The 6,627-nt window shown below is 33.1% G+C and overlaps 1 protein-coding gene across 1 annotated transcript in view; it reads right to left on the bottom strand.

Moving 5' to 3' along the window:
* The window catches only part of lrrc3ca (leucine rich repeat containing 3Ca), a 13,499-nt gene extending 7,844 nt beyond the window's left edge, over nt 1-5,655 (bottom strand). Inside the window, exon 1 of the mRNA XM_056469641.1 lies at nt 5,515-5,655. The gene's annotated coding sequence lies outside the window, so the exon portion shown is untranslated. The remainder of the gene's footprint in view (nt 1-5,514) is intronic.
* Nucleotides 5,656-6,627: the final 972 nt, after the last annotated feature.

Genomic DNA, 6,627 nt, shown 5'->3' on the forward strand with positions numbered 1-6,627 from the left:
CTGAGGAGCGAGTCTTACATTACAGAAGAGAAGAAAGAAGAGAAGGATGAAAAATGAGGTTAAAAGGTTCAGGACAGAACATTTTGGGGGAGAAAACTGATGTGACCCTGCAATGAAAGCCCAAAGTACCCACAGAGAATGGAACAAGAAATAAAACAACGAGTTAGAGATGTAAATGCTGTAAACACAATGAATAATATAGTCAGAAATGACAGACACATCTGAGATATAACATTATTTCTCTAAACTGAATCATTATTACATTTTTGCATTAAAAAAAAAAAAAGACACACTTCTTTAGAAGTTTATCTAGCTTTTTTCAGTAGAAAAATGTAGTCAATTAGCAAAACCAGCATTAATCTCTAACAAGCATGCATGGTGATACATAGACATAGACACATAGATATTTTTGTCATGAACTTGTCCATGACCTTTCAAAAAAGATGTGCGTCCATTCTCTTAAGCAAGACTACATAGAATAGCATGAAGAGAATTGGATAGGAGGACAAAAGGATAAAGGCTTTAACAGAACTGAACTAGACTGTATTAAATGACATGTCTTTAAATAGAACTTGACTGAGATAATTGGAATAATATTGCCACTTTGCCACTTAATGTTGCCAGTTTTATCAAACTATTATGCTGGTGGCTGACGTAGAATTTATGGGATAAGACAGCCTAGTAAATGACTGGCTCTGGACTCGTCTGGAGTGCTCTAACATTAAGAATCAAACTAAGAGCTTTAAGTCTATTAAGTCTTAGATGAGTTTTCTTTTGGTGGTCATATCAAATGTGCTGAATAATAATAATAATAATAATAATAATAATAATAATAATAATAATAATAATAATAATAATAATAATAATAATAATAATAATAATAATCTAAAACGGTAACTTCTATATCGGTGATGTGGTTGCGCAGTGGGTAGCACATTCGCCTCACAGCAAGGTCACTGGTTCGAGCCTCGGCTGGGTCAGTTGGCATTTCTGTGTGGAGTTTGCATGTTCTCCCCATGTTCGTGTAGGTTTTATCCAGGTGCTCCGATTTCCTCCACAGTACAAAAACATGTGGTACAGGTGAATTGGTATGCTAAAAAATTGACTGTAGTATGTGTGAATGTATATGTATGTTTCCCAGTCATGGGTTGCGGCTAGAAGGGCATCCGCTGTGTAAAACATGTGCTGAATATGTTGGCGGTTCATTTTGTTGTGGCGACCCCAGATTAATAAAGGGACTAAGCCGAAAAGAAAATGAATGAATGAATGAACATCTAAATCTGTTGTTTTTATTTAAATAAAAAACATTATAAAATGATGAAATTGTACTGTTAAAACTGAAAGACACAAATTGAATCTTTAAAAAAGGTCTTTCAAGAAATGTGTAATTTATTTTTATGGATTCAAAATAATAATAATAATAATAATAATAATAATAATAATAATAATAATAATAATAATAATAATAATAATAAAAAAAAAAATAATAATAATAATAATAATAATACATAGCTAGAATGACAGCGAAAATACTAAGGCAAAATAAAAAATGACAGTAAATAATGCTAAAGATTGACTTAAAGGTATAGCTCATACAAAAATGTTAATTACCTCACTGTTTAATCTCCCTCGTGTAGTTTAAACCTTTATGAGTCTCTTGCTTATGAAGAAGATATTTTAAAAAATGCTGGTTGACTTCCATAGTAGGATTTTCTTTTCCACATGGAAGTCAATGGTTGCCATAAACCAGCATTCTTCACAATAACTTGTTTTGTGTTCAACACAAGCAAGAAACATAAATAAGTTTTGAAAAAGTGAAGGTTGAGTAAATGATGACAGCGATTTCAATTTTGAACTAGCCCTTTTAAAAAACATACAGTTAATCCAATGGGAGCAAATTATAAAATAATTTTTACGATGGCCGAAAGAGTTTAACGTGCAGCAATTTAAGAAAGCACATGCAATTACCAGTGGTGGAAAGAGAACTGAAAAATCATACTCAAGTAAAAGTACCATTACTTGCCTAAAAATGTAGTGCAAGTAGAGTAAAAAGTATCTGTTGTAAATATTACTCAAATTATGAGTATAAAGTAGCCCTTTCAAAAGTACTCCAAATTAGTGAGTAGTGAGTATTACGCTGTTAAAAACTGATGTGTTTACATGTAATTTGTGGATGTGTGTAAACAACATTCTGTAGTACATTTAGTTATTGCCCAGCAGGCACACAACGTCATAAGATGTTATTATTTGGTTAGATTTAGGTTGTGATGTCAGGTGACCAAAATTCAACATCTAGCCAGCATCTAAGGACAATGTTATTTTGATGTCCAATAATGACTTCAAAAAACGTTGATATTTGATCGATTTAAGGTTGTTAGAAAGAAACCAAAATCCAACGTCGACCCAACATATAAAACCAACATCATATTGACATCAAATACTGACTTTTATTCATCAGGTATGGCAACCAAAATCCAACGTCTTATAAATGTCAATAGTCCACACAACGTCAAGCTGTTACATCACTAGACGTTGATATTTGGTTGGTTTTAGGTTGGATGTTGGACATTGACATTGGCTTGACGTTGAGTTCTGACGTAAACTCGATTTTCATTTCCAAACAAAATGCAACGTCCCCGTGACAGTGGGGTACAACGTCAATCTGACGTCATGTTGACGTCTTGTGCCTGCTGGGTGTTTAAAGTGGTTTCGATCATCATACAGTAAACATCCGTCATCTTGTCATCAGTAACATGCATCTAAACAGTCTCTGGGTCATTGCGTGTAAAGACTTTGGACATCTTTTTGGACATTTTGAATACTTCCAAACAGTTTGCTGCAATTATAAATCGCCCATGTCTTGAGGTTGTTCATTATAATGCGATTTACCTTCTATGTGTGATTTGATTGGACTCGCAGGACTGATTTTTCTAATCCCCATAGACAAGCACATTTAAAGTAGTGACTGCAGGTTGAAGGAAAGTAGTGAAGTAAAAGTACAGATACAGCACTAAAAATGCACTTAAGCGTAAGTAAAAGTACACATTTTTAAAACTACTCAGTAAACTACAATTCCTGAGAAAAACTACTCAACTACAGTAATTTGAATATTTGTAATTAGTTACTTTACACAACTGGCAATTACACTTAAAAAACACTGTAATAAAACGAGCCACATTTTATCACAACACTTGCAAAAACAATGGAACACAATGGACATGTTTCAAGGACATACAAAAACGTGATGGATGCCACTGTGCCATAACTATTGCTCAGTGAAGTTGTAAGTGATCTTTGGGGGGTTAGAACATCTTGATTCCCTTGTCTTTTGTATTTTATTAGCCTGAATAACCATAACCTAAATTGCTGGGTCATGTCACTATTTAAGGTGTTATGAGAAAATGCAGCACGTTTTAGTAAATTGTTTGCATTGTGAGAAAATGCAGTCTGTTTTTTAAAAATGTGTTTGCATTGTGAGGATTTGCAGCATGTGTGCTGTCAAATGCATGAAGATCATTTCTCAATTAGCTGGCGTTTTCTGTAATTTATCTTCAATTTAGAATTTTGTTAGGAAAAAGCACAGGTTATTTTACACTAATATGTGAAAGTATGTTTTCTAGCCCCATTGTTATGAACAGAGGGCAGCAAGAATTTTTTCGCATCTATGTAAGATGAACCATTGCTAGAATATTTTTGTATCATTGAAGCCAGACATTAATTGTCTTCTCTGAACTAATATAAGAAAAGCAATCATTTTACTACAAAAAGAAAAGATCAATTTTTGCAGCTTTACATAAATTTGAAATGATCAAACAGTATCTATGCTTCTGACTAAATAAAATGAATACCATATTACAAAATGAACTGTTTCACCTGTTTGCTACTGTTCACATGACCAGCCACTATGTGTTTACTCCCTGGTTCAAAGTGGCTCTTATTAGCTGCCCTTCACATGCATATTCTTGTGAAGCCATTAGCCAATCAAACTTGCCATGGATAATTTTCTTGTAGTTTCATATTTATTAATCACATGACATTTATAGCTGAATTAATCAATCAATCAATCAATCAATCAATCAATCAATCCAACCAAATAAGTGCCTAATTTATTAATCAAGTGATTATTTATAGCTAAGATGCTTCAAGAAAAAAAATCTATAAGCAATCCCAATGGATACAGGCTTTATAGGATCATGAATTGTTCAAAGGAGCCTTTTTTACTTAAAATCATGTTCGCTCTCTTTAGAATAACATTGTAAAATATTTCAGGCAACCTGAATATGTGTTAACAAGTGCTGTAATATTCAAAATTAATATTCTAAATTGATTTAACATCACATTATGAAATAACGCTGCATTTAAAGGTGAAGTAATTGTCAGGGTCAGAATTTGTAAAAAATAAAATAAAAAAAGTTCTTTAGGGTAACAAGTGAACATTTTCAGTGTACAGTACACAGAAATATAAAGGTAAACTGTGTGTGGGTGTTGAGAGAACAGGGAATGGTGGAAGAAAAACAACTATGTTATAATAGCTTTTTGATGTAGACCTAACAGTATGTCAGCTGTTATTATATACATTATGTCCGTGGCAGCTGATCATTGGGTTCCATCTACATCTTATGAAATCTTTATTCTTCTTAGTCTACAAACTGTTGTGCTTCCTTGTCTTCTTTAATAATTAATTTCATACAATGTCTGAGTGCTTCTGACTGCTGCTGGTTTGTGATAGTTTAAATGGAGCCCTTTCTGCCAACCTGCACTGTTCATGTTGCCTATCTGTTTTTTTCAATCTGCCACATTAAGTTGATCTATAGCCACAAATTGCAAAGTACTATAACATGACACTACTTACTATAATCTTGAATATTTAAATTAAGTGATGTATTAATTTAAGAACAGATCTTTGAATCTCCATGAATATCAGTAAAGCTTTTGATTTCAGATAGACCATGAATACAGATATATCATAGTTATGTATAATTATATACAGTATTTTATTGTACGCAGTAATTATTAAATCAAATGCACTGTAAGAAACGTTGTTCGCTTAATGTATTAACGTTAAAATTATCTTTTATTCGAGGCAAAATTATTATAGATTTATTATTATAGATGATTAAATCACCCTGACCACATCACTTAATTAGATTAAATTATGAGCCAGTTACTTTTATGATATATTGCAATGAAACATTATTGTACATTTTAACATGTATAGATTTTGGAGAAATAAGGAAAAAAACACCTACAGCATGTGTCGCAACTTTTTCGCAAGTGTCTTTTTTGTTGTTTACAGCGTTTGTTCATTGACAAAAGGCGTAACAACTGAAGTGAAAAAAAGCATTACAAATAAAACCAAGAGTTTACACTAATATGATGTTTCATTAAACATCTTTATCGATATACAGCAACATTTTGGAGCTGCCAAGTGTGTCGTTTCCAAATTCAAACGCGTTGGCATGTAATTTTGTGCGCTCTTAGAGCACTTCTCATTCATACCCAAGACTGACTCACATTTCTCCTCTCCGTCTGCTGAGATGTCCACTGCTCTTCACGGCATTCCCTTTCGTGTGTTTGTTGCAGAAAACGAAGTGCAGTGGCATTTGCGCAAATATTCCGTCTAGTTTAGTGCTGAAGATCCGCATGCAACGCGCGCCGTGAACGCGTCTGGAAAGGAAGAGAGAGAGAGAGAGAGAGAGAGAGAGTGAGAGAGAGAGAGAGAGAGAGAGAGAGAGAGAGAGATCAGTTTCCATGCAACCAGCGGCACACATCAGTACAGCATCAGGTACATAAGAAATAGATTCTGATGCTTCCAGCTGACTAGTTTAACTTTCATGAACGACATTTAATTGATTCGTGATTCATTCAGCCAGTTGTCATGACATTTGATTCAGATATTTTACAAATACATTTAGATTTAATCTATTAATGAAGTACGACCAATGCTCTTCATAAATTATAACAATAATGCTCAAGTTGTGCAAAAGTTTTAGATTTGTTGCTTTAGCAATGGTAGTTTATTGGGCATATATATCTATTGCATGTACATAACAAAATATGGATGGGTGGATGCAACAAAACGGTAAAATTATTATTCTGAGCATATAATAAAATTCACATTTTAAAAAATTGTATTTGTTGCCTACTATGTCACATTTTTTATAAAAATATAAAGCTGTTTTAGACTGATCAATCACAAATCCTCGTATTAAAACAGAAGTAATGATCTGAAGTAATGACGCTGTAAATTCAATTACATCCGTTTTTTTTTTTTTTTTTGGAGTCCACATGTCAGACATTTCATCATCAACATGACATTTCAGTTCTCCACACTGCAACATGGGGGTATACATTCATTAAGGTTGGCATAATGTGGCAGATCAACTAACATGTACATTTTTCTGTTGAATTGCATTACATAAAATGCCTACTGCCTGTGTCAGTAATTTGTTATTCAAGTAAAATAACAGATACCCTAATTGATTAAATAATACTGCAGTAAAACTGGTAACGCTTTATAATAACCACAAACTATGAATCATTTGTTAAGCATGTGCATCTAGTGAATTCATTGTTTGTAAAGCATTACCTCAACATTAATAAATGTTAGTAAGCAGTTTAGGGCTC

The sequence above is a fragment of the Danio aesculapii genome, chromosome 12 (assembly GCF_903798145.1).
Source record: "Danio aesculapii chromosome 12, fDanAes4.1, whole genome shotgun sequence".
NCBI classification, from domain to species: domain Eukaryota; kingdom Metazoa; phylum Chordata; class Actinopteri; order Cypriniformes; family Danionidae; genus Danio; species Danio aesculapii.